General features: G+C 44.4%; 1 protein-coding gene across 2 annotated transcripts in view; it reads left to right on the top strand.

The window, feature by feature from the left end:
- The first annotated feature begins 397 nt into the window (after window positions 1-397).
- Window positions 398-16,006, top strand: part of USP36 (ubiquitin specific peptidase 36) — a 726,079-nt gene continuing 710,470 nt past the window's right edge. For both annotated transcript variants that reach the window (XM_086931077.1, XM_086931078.1), the window contains exons 1-2: window positions 398-546; window positions 7,389-7,496. The gene's annotated coding sequence lies outside the window, so the exon portion shown is untranslated. The remainder of the gene's footprint in view (window positions 547-7,388; window positions 7,497-16,006) is intronic.

A 16,006-nucleotide genomic window follows, 5' to 3' on the forward strand; every position in this document is an offset into this window, starting at 1 on the left:
GGCTACGCGTGAAGATTGCCCACGTTAGTTTAGATTGCGTGTACAAAGCGCTTAATACCCCTGACGAGGCGTAAAAGTACTGTGAGACTGCCCGAGAGATTCCGTGATTAAATGATTTGGTTGCAACATTTACTGCTGCTTCACAGGCAACAGTGTACCAAACACCGACTGAACATTCGCTCCAACTCCGAATAGCATAGATCGGATTAAGAAACATGCGGACCCAACAGCCAATGAGAAATTCTTGAACGGAGCATAACATAACCCAAAGCTCCAATCCAAGCTCTTCTTACACATTATTAGTACCGCCCTACCCAAAAGGCGACTCCAAAATACATCCTGCCCTAAGATTTGGTTGTTGTTCGACCCGGAAGTACTAAAATTGCGGGCAAATGACGTCTCTTAAATATCAGCAACCGACGACGGACGTAACCTGCATTTACGAACGGTTTCTGTTAGTAGGGGATAGGTGGAGAGCGTAATTCGGGATCGTGATGGCAGCCGCACGTGTCACTCTCTGAAGCCTCACGCTGCCAACTTTGACAGGTTATGGGCGCTAATGTCAAAGACTGGGACATGTCATCTATACTATTGTAGCATTTACGTGTGCGCAAAATCTAAAATTCTGAACGTGGGGAATTTCACAATGATATGAATGTTGACTACAATTCGGTAGCATGAGCGTGAAGGGGGAGTGACCATGATTTATTTGTCTAGCATGAACCCTAGATTTCTCACTAGTACCAGGGTTAGGGTGAGAGTCCTAAAGAGGGGTCAGGAGTAGGTAGCGGGTCAGTGCCATCTGGCATCACATAGCTCGCAATCGAATAGTTTTACATTTGTTAACGTCACTTGAATACAAGGCTTACTTAGGATGATAATTCTGTGTGTCAGTTGTGGTAATGTTTGTTATATGGTATTAGAATGATGCTATGCGATAGTTTGAAGTCAGGGGATGATGAGTAAAGAATGTGCCGCCTTCTACTGTGGTTTTCTTGATAGTTGTAACCTGACTCCATGATAAAATACGATAATCTACAATAAACTGAGCTGAACCATACATTTTCCACACAGACTAGAGTGATTGCTCACATGGTAACCCCGAAACGCTGTGGGACTGCTACTCTTCTAACTCCAAATTTTAGTGATTAGTCCGTTATAAGGCTTGTATTTGGGTATTATATCTCCGTTCATAGGCATGCAGTTTTTCTTAAGCAGGTTAGTGGAAGCTTGTGCAGACTGCAGATGTTTTGTTGATTTCATGTGATTGAGTTCGTAAGGATACTTCACAATAATAGGAACAGTACCATATAGAAATAATTTCATGCGGCGGATTGTCAAGCTGTTTGTGGCCATGAATATGGATGATACATTGTTATGCCATTGTACTCCTTTCACACTTTTATTTGAAGACCGACGTTTGTCACATTATGTAACAAAGGTGCCTTTCATTCTGTTGGGTTTGAATATCTCCGACTTCAGTTGGACACCAGCAGAAAAAGTCTTCTGTAGATGGAGGCTGTGTGCGCCTCTCCAGTGCTTTCAAGGCCAGGCAGTCTTTAAACTGCAGTAGATCTACCAGTTAATTTTCTGACTCATGATCGCTAACCCTTCTTCATGTCACTGAACGTCAGCCTTTGACTGCAGGACAGAATTTCGCCTCGGCAATGGCCAGAACTGTGAATAGTTGCTATAATGAGTTTGGCACCAAATCCCTTCGGTCATTAAAGAAGCTGCAGATTGGGTTTCCGGCTTTACTGGAGTGGGGAGGCCCTGCTCTTCCAGGAAGGAAAGTCTTTGGCATTTTATCATCTCCTCCAATGCAAAAGAGTGTCCCTTGTGGTGCTTTCTTACATCAAGGTGTGACCAAGCGGTTTGTAGTTAGTTGCTCGGTCAGCGAAAATGTTTCAAGTTCTTCTGTCATTTCCTACATAATTTAAGATGTTGCACAGTGATACTTTTGTTGTTTTATTTTTAAAATGTGTGAGCTGATGTTCCTGGTTTACCCAAATTGGCCATCTCTAATCAGCATTCTATGTTTGCGTTTCCATCTGCTCAGTTCTGTCAGCTGTCTTTTGGTTGACGTCTGCATGACATTTGGAATTGACCCCCAGATTTTTGCCTTGACTGTTTTTATTGGCTATAGATTCCGCACTTTACCCTTGGTAAGAAGATGGGAAAGCACCTGTGCTCCCCTTTTTAACATGATAAAATTGGCATATGCACCTTACCTATAAGTCCCAAGTGTATGCTTCAAAAGTAGTGTACCCAGGCCTTGTAAGTTTAATGTCACAAGTGTACTGCGGTAACCATTGTGCCATCCACTACAGTGACAGAGTTGGCAGAACTGCAGGTCAACCCACTGTAGCCTGGCTCTGCAGTTTTAAACTGCAAATTCAACCTGTCAAAATAACCCTTTTTGACAGGTCTAAATCCGCTTAAAAGTTTTAAAAAGGAACAGGGGGAGTTAGGCCCAAGGGGCAAGGGACAGCTGGGTCGTATTCAATATGTAAAACAAAGAGAATGGGCCTGAACCTTGATTATTTCATTAGACCTGTTTTGATTCACGTTTGGACAAACTAATTACTTTTAGTTTGAACCGGTATTTTATTTATACCTTTTTCTTTCAATTTCTTTAGTGCTTTCGATTTATAGTCACACAGAAAAAGACATTACAGTCTACATACAAAAATATATATGTGCATTATTATTTCACAAGACATTAGACAGTAACAATAGTCTTACTTAAATACAATAGGAAAATATATAAATGAGACATAAATAAGCAAACATCCAATATTTACATATTCTTACGCTAAGTTTAGCAATGGAATCTAAATGCTGATCCTTAGCTATCTGTAAGAACTTCTACGTCCGGAGTCAATTAAGGAATGGAGGGACCAACGGGGAACATTTTAGTGTTTTGTACAGAGTGTTCTCCTCCATACATAGACTAAACTTAATTCATCATTCCTTTGCATTCATAACATGTGCCATCGCGTTTCGAGTCTCAGGCATTGAGTACAGGGACTCTAGTCAGGGCTCTTGAACTTAACTTCAGGAACCATTCTGGGTTCGGGTATATTTTCCTTTCCCGGTAGCTTCCACTGCTAATGGGTTCGATGTTTTTTTGAGTGCTCTGAGCAACGTTTGCTCGACCGCGTCTTCTCTTGTCTGCTTCTGATTTAATTACTCGCGTTTTCTCGTTCTTCATACACTTGTTCTTTTGTCTTCATATCTAGCTAAACCCACAAGTTGTGAAGAGAGCACCCTTTTCAAGACACTAAATGTTCCCTGTTGGTCCCCCCCATTCCTTAATTGACACAGAAGCTCTTAGAGATAGCTAAGCATCGGCATTTAGATTCCATTGCTAAAGTTAGCGTAAGAATATGTAAACATTGGATGTTTGCTTATTTATGTCTCATTTATATATTTTCCTATTGTATTTAAGGAAGTCTATTGTTGTTGTTAATATGAATTAATAATGCACATTTGGAATTTTGTATGTAAATTGTAATGTCTTTTTCTGTGTTTGACTATAAATCGAAAGCACTAAAGAAATTGAAAGAAAAGGTATAAATAAAATTCCGGTTCAAACTGAAAAGTAATGAGTTTGTCCGAACGTGAATCAAAACACGTCTAATTAAATAATCAAGGTTCAGGCCCATTCTTTTTGTTTTACATAAGTTTTAAAAGGCATTTGTCCGGTAATCCTAATTGGATTTTTGTCATTTTGGTAAAATTTTGTTTATTGAGTTAAATTTTACTCTTTTTATAATTCTGTTTGATATTTTTGTTTTGTATTTAAACATTATTATTGATTTAGTGATGCATAAATACGTTACACGTGCCCCCAAGTTAAGCCTGCCTGCTCTGTGCTAAACCTACCAGGGGGCTGAGCTCAGGTTAAGTTAGTGACTTTGAGGGTTCATCTTGACTAGGATTTTTGTTATTACCTGTGGTGACTACCTTCCTCCAACTAATAACAGGATTTCCTATAGCACTTTTTGTGCACTCTCATTTACATTACTTTGCGTTCCACAGATATCTGACGATCAGAGGCCGGTTGTGTACCCTCTTCCAGTTTTTGCTGCGATCATTAGACTAGTGTCTTTTGAGACTGGAGATAAAAAGTAGTTATGGAACTTGTGCTGTAAATGTCTTGTTGATAGGGTGCCATTGTTTCACGCAAGATGCTGCAGATGTTTGTGAAGGCACAGGTGTGTGCAGACTTTGCTGTGGTAGCGGATTAAGAATTATTGTGGTCCAGTGCTGGTATTCCTGCCTCATAACGGCATGATGTAGTAATTATAAGGAGGTTTATTCATGCGTAGTTAATTAAAACAATTACATGTACTTACAGACATACTAAAATGTTACCATGATAATGCAATATAGCCACTATAACACGATATCACATTTAACTTTGAACAGTTAAAACTTCACAAATTAACAATTTGGTAATCACAATTAAAAGAATACACCAAATATGATAAACAATTGACCAAGGCCAACTTCGTAGGAACCCCTTCATGAAGTTGTCCAGCGCTGTTTGGGGTAGAGGTGGGTTGGCGAGACGTAAGGTCCTTCAAAACTAACACGCCGAGACGTATTGGCAAGAGTTCATGTTTCGGTACTCTGCGAAGTGCACAGATAGATACGGCTGAGAGGCCCAAGCTACATACAGTGGCATGACCTCCTACACATCCCCTTTACTTGCTACAATAATTAGCTTTGTTTACGACCAAAGGATGAAAGTTGAGCAGTTTTGTTTGTAATATGTTTAAAAGCAGCTTAATCCATGGAAGTGTGCCAAACATCTTCTAGTCGGAGTGCTGCAACAGAGTGCTGTATTGCTGAGAACAGAGTTCTTTATATGGGCCTGCCTTTCTGTTTCCACTCTACACTGATGTGTAAGCAAATTTGCTTCGGCTGCCCTCTTCCTCCCAACAGAATTTTACCAGAGCACCCTACCTGCATGGACCCTGGTGATGCAAACCAAATTCGAATCTGAATTAGGCTTGCGACACGTACTGTCGAATAGCAAAGACTTTTTTAAAAAAAGGCTCGCTTGTAGATTGTTTAAGGTTACACTGTCTTTACCTTTGTTTAAGGTTACACTGTCTTTACCTTTGAGCAATTCCAAGCCGTAAGATATTCAGGGCATGAATTGGGCTCCCACAACCTGAAGGAAATGGAACATAGAGGTGCTCAATGTCTTATGTTTCAAGGTTTTAAAGCTAATAGCAGATTATTTGGAAAAAATTGTCTTGAATGTAGGTCCAATGAGAATTTAGATGGACGCGAAGGTACCTATAGGCTTTGACTTGTTCTAATACATTGCCATCAGCCCTCCAAGTGAATTTAGACTTCCGGTTACTACCTCAACATTTGAAGTAAAGAACCTTCGTTTTACTATAAATCGGGCTCAGTCACAAGTTGTTGGTATACACCAGTAACTTATTTATTGACTGCTGCAGCCCAATTGGGGTTTTTGCTGAGGAGGACAATATTGTCCGATTGTTGGAGGCTTCTTGTGTTGTGCGGAACCCGGAAGGACCCCCCTGCACAAGGGCCAGGTAGCTGTTGAGGTCGGCCATGTAAGTGTTAAATAAACTGGGTGCAAGAACGAACCCTTCTTTTAAGCCCATGTTCGTGTAGATTTTTAAAACATTTTTTTAAATTGTTTTCATAGAGAACACAGTACAGAACTCCATCATGAGCTAGTATTACATGGTACATTCGCAGTATACAGTCCAACTCAGTTAGCATTTTCAGTCCATCAATTTAAACTGCATCACATCCGTTGTCAAAACCCCACTTAGTAACCGTACGGCGTTTCATAATATTCCACTTCAGAACCCTCATCATCCCGGCCTCGTGGTGGCTCACATACGTCTCCTCTAAATTTGTTCCAAGCCCCCCAAACATTACTCCATTTTCGGGGACACCCACGATTAATGAACACCGTTCTTTAGGCTATCATGGCCGCATCCATGTCGCTGCACCATGAGGCCAGAGAGGGTATCTCCACCGAACCCCACCTTTATTTGGGCAATGTTTCGCTTAGCAATCCTAATCCCCCAGCATGGCCCAGTTCTGAGCCTGATGTGTAAGGTCATTGGGCTCCCACACATTTATTAAACACCTCCTGGACTCCGGTAGCAGTGACACTCCCTCAGATTATGATATGGTCCTCAGCACTTACGTCCAGTAGGCCATAATTTTGGGACATTGCCATATAGTGTGGAAAAAGGTACCCTCATCCCCGCAAGCAATAAGGATGCAATATTTTGCCTATCTTGTGCAGGGTGTGCCTGGTGTAGTAGGACCGGTGTAGGACTTTTAGCTGTACTAGCCTAAGCCTTGAGGGTATGCCCACCTCCGTGGAGAGGCGAATGCCTTCTGCCATTCAGAATAGTCAGTCACCTACGTCATGGGACCATTTGACCCTTAGGGGCCCTGTGTGGTCTGGCAGGTTGTTTACCAATTTACGGTAAGTGAGTGATGTCGCCTTCCTATGCATACATTCAGTCAGTAGTCTGTGCTCCAGAGGTGGTGCTTCTGGGACTTCAGTACCGGGCGGGCCGTCGTCAGGGTGTGCTTAATTTGTGTGTACCTAAAAAGTTTGGAGGGTGCCAGTTTATATTGCTGCTGAAGACGCTCAAATGCAGCTATTTTCCCCTTTGTGCCGTACGTCACCCACCGTTATATGCCTTTAGCGTCCCATTGATCAAAGCCCTTCTGTTCCTGACACTACCCAACCGCTTCGTGTCCCAGAGTGGGGTTAGTTGGGTTATGACCCCTCGCCATTCCAGTTTAGCTTGAGCTGCATGCCATATGGAAACCGTGTGCCTCACAGGTCCTATTACCGCTGGGGTTAGTTTCCGGTTGTAGATGGAAGACCGCATACCTTTCATTCCTAGCACTGATCTATCCGCCTTAAATGCTAGGTCTGACTGTGGAGCATGCAACCATTGGTTAATGACCTTCAGTTGTGCCGCCGATTATTATAACTGTATGTTTGGGAGTGCTATTCCACCATCATACCATCCACGGACCAAGTTGAACTGCGCAATGCCCCCTGTTTATTGCCCATCAATAGGCTGGAGACCTGGGCCGCTATTGCCGTGAAGTAATTTGGCTGTACTGGGTACGGCGTATTTTCCAGCACATATAAGAAGCGTGGGAGGGCCATCATTTTAAAAAGTGCTGCCTTTCCCAACAGTGTTAACGGCAAGGTTCCCCAGCATCTCTTTTAAGACAAGTAGATTTTATATTTAACTCTTCAGCCATCCTTATCTTGTATCCTGTGTTGGAATGTAGGTTGATTACTGCTTCCAACAGTTTTTGTGGCGCACCTCACTTTTCCATTTTTCTTTTCATAGCTGGACCCATGGAACTTTATCAAAGGCGGCTTGGAGGTCCATGAAACAGGAGTACAGTCTACTGGATTTCATGATCGCTTTTTCAGCCAGGAGGGTTACCACAAACAGGTTTGTTAGTGCTCATTCCTGCCCTGGAGCCAGTCTACGTTTTTGGGATTAACTTGAATAGTCCCGGTCCTCTAAATCAATGAGCACATTTGAGGTGTAAATCTTGGCTTCTGCGTTTGCTTTTTTTTTTTCTTCATATGTGTTTTTATTATCAGCACAATACAATGAATAACAATCAGCAGTGGACCTCACAATGTCGAACTTACACACATGGAGGATTAACGAGAAATAGCTTTTGATTTAGCAATCATAGCCAACATGTAAAGCTTTGAATTGCATTACTGTCATCTCGTCAACTGGAAAGAGTGGGAAGGGGGAAGGATACGGGAGGGGAAGGAGAGCGGGGAAACAACAAGTCCACTTTGAGAGAACTCTGTGGGCCATAAAGCTTGCAAAGGGAAAACCAGTAAGCTGCAAATGTACCTGTTTCCTCAGTAGCAGTGGGCAGTGCTGCGGTCAGACCTGTGAAATTGTACTTTTCTGGTGGGGACAAATGGACCGGTTCAGTGAGTACCAGACACATCATGTGTAAGGGAGTGGCGGACAAATTAAATAACTGGGGGGCCAACTGCTGGAGCTCGTAGTCGTGCACTGTGTTAGAATATGGGCTTAGTATGGAGGTGGAGCCGCCCTAATCATGAGTAGGGGTGATATCGCGTTCTACAGGGTGATGTCCATTAATGTTACACCCTTGAGAGTGCTTGTTGTCTGAGGATTCATGGTGGGGGTTTATCCGTTTTAGCCTAAACTGCAATCCAGACTGTCTCCCATTCCTTACCTCCCGTGCAGGAATCTCCCTGCATACGAAGCAATCCTTAGTGTGTGCCTCAGCCCTGGTCCATGTTAGCAATATTCAGAGCCAGCCATGAATCTTTAGGGAGGGAGTGGGGTGATTTCCACCCCATAGCCATGTTACGCTCATACAGAACAAAGGCCAAGTCAATGAAACGGTGTAAGTGTTTGTCCCCCTTCACTTGGAGCGGCAATCCCAATAAACTGGATTCAGGAGAGGGGGGTAAGATGGTGTGTGGACAGTTTAGCCACTGTTGAAGTCCTCTCTGCCCATGTTAGTGATAGTGATGCTCATGCCCATACCATGTATCTGAAATTTGCAACGGGGGTATTCTGTGGAAGATGTTGGGATCATGCGTTTAATATGGATCGGTGAAAGTTAAGTGTGGTGATGTAGTTGTTCCGTAGTTGAAATAAATAAGTGTAGTAATCACACTTAATATAATTAAATTGGGTGAAGCGAAATCTGGGATTTCAGGACACGTCCTTGGTCAGCTGTAGGGTACAAACCCAAGCAGCATCAGTAAGAATTTGGTGGAGCACTGTGTCCCATCTTGCAAGAGCCCTCAGTGTGGTCAGTTGTGGTAGTGTTGAGAGCGGAGTACAAAAAAGTAATAGTGTGGTGTGTGGAGTCAGACGTTTGTAATAGAAACAGAGCTTGGGATGTTGGCGGGTAGGCCTCCCCAGCACCTCTCGTCTCATGGGCCTCCTGCCACAGGGCATGATATAATGGGAATTGGCCAACATGCAATCCGAATGTCTCGGTCATGTCCGGGAATGACATGAGTATTCCTTCATTATAAAGATATCCTGCCTGAGTGATCGCAGCTTCAATGCATGGGTGTGGGTCTATACGCCTCATGATCTGGTGCAGTATACGCAAGTCCCAAATAGGGAATGAGGGGGGAGTACGGAAGGGTAGGGTCTTTGGGATGTAGGTATCTGCGCTAGCAAGTGTGGACCACTGCCATTTTATGGACCCCAAGTGTAGGACATAGGACGGAATCAGAAAGTCGTGTAAATGGCCGTTCCTTGCAGAAGTGTGCGTACAAGCTGAGATTCAGGACATGTCCGGGCGAGCAGCCAGGACATGGGCCACTGCAACTGTGCTGCAGGGTAGTATAGCTCCAAGTTGGGTGCCCCCAGCCCGCCATCCCTGAGTGGGTGTTGCAGAGCAGTCCAGGCCAGCCAACGGAGGCCCAAGCTCCAGAATGACTCAAGCTGCAATCCGCTTCAGTCTCGAAAAAAGCTCCTTGGGAGCATAAGAGGTAAAGCTGCAAAAAAATACAGCAATCCAGGACATATGAGCATTTCAGAAATTGCGACCCGACAGTGGTAGTGAGAGCCAAAAGGGGAGGGTGCGTCATATGGATCCGACGGCCCTGTCCAGATTGCCCTCCCTGAGGTCTCGGTCTGAGTGATAGATCTGTCTACCCAGATACTTAAAGATACCCTAATACCAACTCGGGCGTGACTCTGGCTGCTCCTGACGGTCATTGGTCAGTATGTGTGTCAGAGGAAGCAAATGATTTGGGCCAATTTACTCGTAAGCCAGAGAAGGACCCGAAGTCCTCTGCATTAGATCGGGAAGGGAGGATTGTACATTCCTAAGGAAGATCAGTGCTTCATCAGCGTATAACGAGATTATGTGGTGCACATCATATTCGCGCATGCCCAAGTCTACTGCAAGCTGTCAGAGCTGGCAGGCCAATGGGTCCATGGCGAGTGCAAAGATGAGGGGGGATAAGGAGCAGCCTTGTCTTGTGCCTCTGCAGATGGGGAATTTATCAGATGTCGTCTGCCCGGGTTTTACACGCACCTCTGGGTTGCCATAAAGGACATGTACCCATCCTAGGAACCCTGGACCAAACCCAACGGGGGTGAGGGCGGAGAATAAATATTGCAGGCTAGTGTGTCAAATGCTTTCTCTGTGTCCAGTGATCTGCCACTTGGCCATTAGCATCCGACGGAGCACTATGTAGAAGGGGTAAAAGATATCGCATATTCAAAAATGCGCTGCAGCCCGTTCTAAATCCAGATTGGTCTGGGTGGACACGCGATTGTACAAGGGGGAGAAGAAGGTTGGCAAAGATCTCACCTAGTATCTTACAATCTAGGTTAAGGAGGGACAGCGGATGATATGAGCGGACGTCAAGGGGATCTCTGCCCGGTTTGGGCAGGACTACTATGAGAGCCTCACGCAGTGTGTCTGGCAAGCGACCCTGACCTCTGCCCTCATTAAAGACGTCCAGGAGGCGTTGAGTTGTCTGGGTAAGGAACAAGGCCTAATACCATGTGGCAAGCCATCAGAGCCAGGGATCTTACTTCTAGCAATCTGGGTTACGGCCATGTGTAACTCATCCAAGTGCACAGTGCATTTGGGCTCTGCAGATGTAAAGCATTTAAGAAACCACTTAAGGTGCAGACCTGTCCAGCCACGGGGGCAGAGTAGAGCTCCCTATAATAATTGCGGAAGGCCCCATTGATATCCAACTTTGTGGACCGCAGTGTACCATCCTCTGATCGTATTGCGGCTGTAGGGGTATGTTGCTGGTCCTCACGTAACAGCCATACCAGCAATTGCCCAGCGTGCTGAAAGGCCAGGCGTCTCTTGTAGTCGTGCTTGCTCAGAGTTTGTTCTGCCTCAAAGCATTGTTTGCTCAAGTGTTTGAGCTGGTCAGAGGTAGCCGCCTGGGTGTCCAGACCTACCTCCAGGAGGCAAAGGACACATTTGATGGTCAGTAGGTCTCTGCTTAGCTCTTTGCAGATCCCCCATGCGGACTAGAGGCAATAGCCCTGCACCACTGTCATATGGGCATCCCGTTCAACAGCACAGGACAATGCTGTGCCATTATGAAGCGTAAAATAACATTCTATACATTGGGCGAGATCCGTGTGGAAGGGTGGATCGGACAAGGCCTCCGTCTGAAGGCAGCATGTGAGTATAAGAGAACGCGGCTGTCCCCACTGAGCATTTAGCAGAAGGGGAGAGTGGTCGGACAGAGTGCTCGCCAGGTACTCCACTCCAACTAAATGGGCACGGAGCTGGGACGTGCATAATAAAAGATCGATCCTGGTGTGAACAGCATGGACAGAGTACTACTGCTGAAACAAGGCCAATGGAGGTACCAGTGAGTGAGGTGGACTGGCCTCGATGGCAGTGCCGGCTTTAGTGCTGGTGGCGCCCTGTGCAACTGTTTGTTGGTGCCCCTAATGATCACCTACGCCTCAGACTTCCTCACTACCACCCTTTAACAGTCCCCCTCAAGTCTCCATAACCACACTCTTTCTCAGATGCATTTAATTTGATTTACAGCGCCACTCATACCAGTGTACTGTGTTAGGGCACTTTACATCACACACACCACACAGACCATCATTTATACGTGTGTAAATCACTGTATAGGTAATGTTAGATAAAGGACTACAAGGTGGAGAAGCCACATGTATGTAAATGTAAATGTATAGGCATTTATATAGCGCACTACTTACCCGGAGGGTCCCAAGGCGCTTCGACTGCTGCGAAACCCTTCCTGGCTTCCCTGAGAGATGGTCCCTTAATGGGTATCTCCAGGGTGAGACCAGGCATCCCCGGCGGTCTGGTGGGGCCGTTAGTGAAGATGAGGCAAGCTAATGCCCAGAGTTGCCGAGTGTGATCGCTGATCAGAGTGGGCACCGAGGCGAGAGAATTATCAGGTCCGCTGACCCTGGTCCAGAAACCTGCCGCGCCGGGATTCGAACCCTGGTCCCGGGCCGTCCTCTGCTCTCGGGTCTGCCGCCTCTAACCAGTGAGCCACATGACAACCATACTAGCAGCCAGTACAGTTTAATAGCTCACTGTTCTACGTTCGTATTAGATTCCAGCCTACTCTGGAAGCAGTTGGGGATAGGCTTTTATTCCACAAATGAAATGTGTAAATCCTTCTTGTTGACTAAGTTTACAAAACACCATACCAGTGGGGAGCTGGAACTCTTATGTGGGTGATTCAAAAATTAGGTCCCACACACACTCCAGCCTGTAATATTTTTTGAGCCCTTGGGAAGGCTGGGATCGGATGCTACCACAAACAGGCAGTCTGTCCATGATGGGACAAGCCAAAGCCAGTTTTGTTTTTGCTAAGCGGAACACCAATCCAAGACATGCTCCCCCCCAGTTACCATCAAAGGTCAAGTGAGTTGAGACCTAGCAGAAAGAGATTAATCAGTTGGTGGTATTTCTCAAGCAGCAGTACATTGGAGTTATTCACATTCACATCAGTTGGTGAATGGTAACATCTTTACATGTTTGGGATTACTTTTAATTGATTTTTCGCTGTACAGATAAATGGAAGCAAGAGGGCATGACCGCAGTGAAACATAACCCATAAAAAGCAGTTGCCATACCACCTTGCTTTATGGAATCCGAAAAGTCTGTACTACTTTATAAAATCCTCTCTCCATTATCGGGAAGAGACCACACATTCAAAATGTATGTAATGTGCAACAGAGCTAAGGCTTAGTAATCTTTAGACTGGTACAAAATCGAAATTAATATGTGACTACGCATGTTAAGGCACACATGAACATTTAGTGTGTTATAAGGAAACAATGAGCATTGAGGCAACTATTGTGGGTTAATTCACTTTCTCGATTTCGTTCCTTTCTCCTTTTAAAAACTGCTGTGTATTAATGTAGATAGTTTTTCTGCTTGGACCTAGGAGTAATTATATACTACTTCATTAGTCAATGCTTCTTAGTCACTAATGATGCGAGGATGAAAGTTTCATTTTTATTATGTACAATGAAAGGAAGGCCACGATATCTCTGGAAAGGTGTGAACTGGTCTAGTCCTCACATGCCAGTGTTTCAAAGGGTAATTCTTTCTAATCCTATAGATGTTGTATTTCAATTTCAAACTTACAAAGCCATCCCTTAGACCCACTGTAAATGGAAGGGGGAGAATATAATAATCATGCATGCATTCTAAGCAACTTACAGTATGTGTTCCTAGGCTGCCATAATTGTGACCAATATTAAAACCTGTCTTACAGACCATTACACCAGGGGATCCTGGTTCCATCCGGTTAAGGGTGGGTCATCGTGCATGAGGAAAGGAACAATGACAGACCATGCTTGGGCTTTGAGATGTTGTTAACGCTGACCTTAATATTGTAATTTTCGGTTTAAAGGTCTTCTAGAATCGCATGCTGAGTGTGATTTGGCTATAAGTGGTTGGACTTGAATAGCAACTTGCTTACTAAAGAGTTTTTTGTTTTGTCGACCGTAAGCATGGACAGAGTAAATGTGTTTCAGCCTGACAGTTATGGTTCACCACACTATACACTCCATGTTGTTTTTTCTGCCACTGAGCTCTGAAGCATGAGTTGCAGCTGTTTACAAATTGACAGTGAGCAGAGTGGTTTAAGTGATCATCTTTGGATCTCAGGCTTTTATACAGGTTCTATGAGGTAGTGTAATGCGTTCAATGTTGCTTGAAGAGTTCCTGTCTGTAACTTTATAGGACTTACAGTGTGTGTGTGTTATTTGCATCTTCCACCCAAGAATAGTGGTAGTCCAGCTTGTTTGTGTCCACTACAAGTCCTAATTTGTTCTCTCCTTTTATCTGACTTAATTGGCGCTCATTATACTGACCACTGGGGAGAATGGGTGAGAACTCTACCCCGTGCAAAAGATCATCCAACACTCTCACATTAAGCGGATATCCGAGCCTCTCATATGATTATCTCATCACTGGTGGTGCACTTTTCTAACTTAGTCCGCTGCACACTGCTAGTCTTGCAGCCAGAATCTGGCTTTGAATAGCCGTAAAAGCAGGCTGAAGGTACTTGGGTGTCACACAGCAGAGGGCTTATGCTTTCTCAGACAGTTGCCCCCTTGTCCATAAGAAACCTTCACCCACCCGCTTTCTATAATCGCACGGGTTCCGCTTCCCCCTTTTTGTGTTTAGCACAAGCTGTAGTTCGACTGTTATTCGTACGGCCATATTTTATATTCACAGAAGAAACATATCGGGAACAGGTGTCGAGGGGGAAAAAGGCTAGTGACTGCTGAAGCAAGATAATTAGGAGGCTAAAGCAAATATTGTACTAAATGTATTTCAGCACTGGCATTATTAGTGATTGAGGTGATAAAAAACGTGAATGCGTTCCATTATGCCCACAGTCCAGCGACTAAATTTATCAGCAGCTTAAGAGAGAAAAAAAGCGATATGATGCGATCATATCGCTTTTTTGTTCTTTGTCGTGTTGAATTACTGTGAAAGAGTGCCTACAGTGACAGATCCACCGAAAGCAGTACTTGTCCAGGCTTTATGGAAGGACAAAGACTCAATGCCCATGTGGAAGACCAAGGCGAGAGGAGGTGCTGACCAATAATAAGCAAGAAAACGAAAGTGACGTGGGTGCCAGACAGTTGTAAGTATAGTGACTTGAGTCACGTGGGAGACAACCAATGGTAAGTAACAAGCGGGCTCTAAGTCCCTTTTTAAGATTTTTCCCTTTATTTAGTTTTTTAATACAAGAGATTTTGGAAACGCCGTGCTTGCGAAATCTAAAAACCCAGCAGCATCAGTCCAAAACTTTTGGGGTGATCAAGCAAAAAAAGACATTTCCTTACAACGCCTATTTCACAGACAAGAGGTCTTAATTCTTAATTATTTCCCATAATACACAGTGCTGAATTAACTTCCAGGGTGGACAGTTTTATTTGTTTGTGGAAGTTGAACATAGCATTTTGACTTTTTTTTTACGTCTTGTTAAGACTACTCTGCTGTCCATATACTACAAAATAAACAATTGTGTTCTTTAATTTCTTTACAATGCACTTTGCATTTAAAAGTTGACTTGTAGTAATCATACAAGTCACTTTTTCATTATTACCACATTATCCCCAATAAAAACACAGCACTCTCAAATTGTTGACCAACATCTAGATCCTCATGAAAACAATGAATACTAAATGAATGGCGTTTTTAAATTCTCCAACTCTTTCTGTACAGTACTAAAATTGACCAATTATGTACTATAAATACAGTACTTTTAAATGTGTATAATGGGCGTATATTTCCATCACTGGATTCAGGTGGCATTTATAATTTGAACGGCCTTTGGCTTAGAAATGTCTCCGGAACTATCCTGCGCTTGAAGGAGTGTGAAACCGAGACAGTGAACAGCCTCGGAGACCGTGACTTGCAGTGCATAATCCCTGGGCATAGACATTGGTCGACCCTCCTGGGGCCATGTGGAGAAAGTCGCGAGACAATTGTTGGAACACCTGCTGCAGAAGCTAGGTCAGGCTTGTGGCAGGATGCTGACTGAGGTAGTGGATTCTATCCTTCTCTTCTTGGGGCGGATCACAGACCGGGGCCGACTGTCGCAGACGGCTCGTGACCCCTTTCAGTCACCTGTAGGGGGTCTGGCGGGTCGATTGCAGCATTATGGTTGAGTACGAACCTGGATAGTACCACGACGTGGGCCATTCACCATGATGAAGCATGAAATGCCCCCCACTGCCAAACAGAGTACAATGGACAAATAGGCCTGGGTTGCGCCCGCCACCTTGGGGGTGAGTGGGTCAGTCGGGGACGTCCCAGACAACGCTGCTCTGCCAGTGGCAGTGGGCTCTGATGTCACGCTACTTCGGCAGGATCTTTGGAAAGCAGTGGAAAGGATAATGGAGGCAGTTTCTAGCTTGGGAGACTTCGATGTGGCCCTGCAGCA

The sequence above is a fragment of the Lissotriton vulgaris genome, chromosome 7 (assembly GCF_964263255.1).
Source record: "Lissotriton vulgaris chromosome 7, aLisVul1.2, whole genome shotgun sequence".
NCBI lineage: Eukaryota > Metazoa > Chordata > Amphibia > Caudata > Salamandridae > Lissotriton > Lissotriton vulgaris.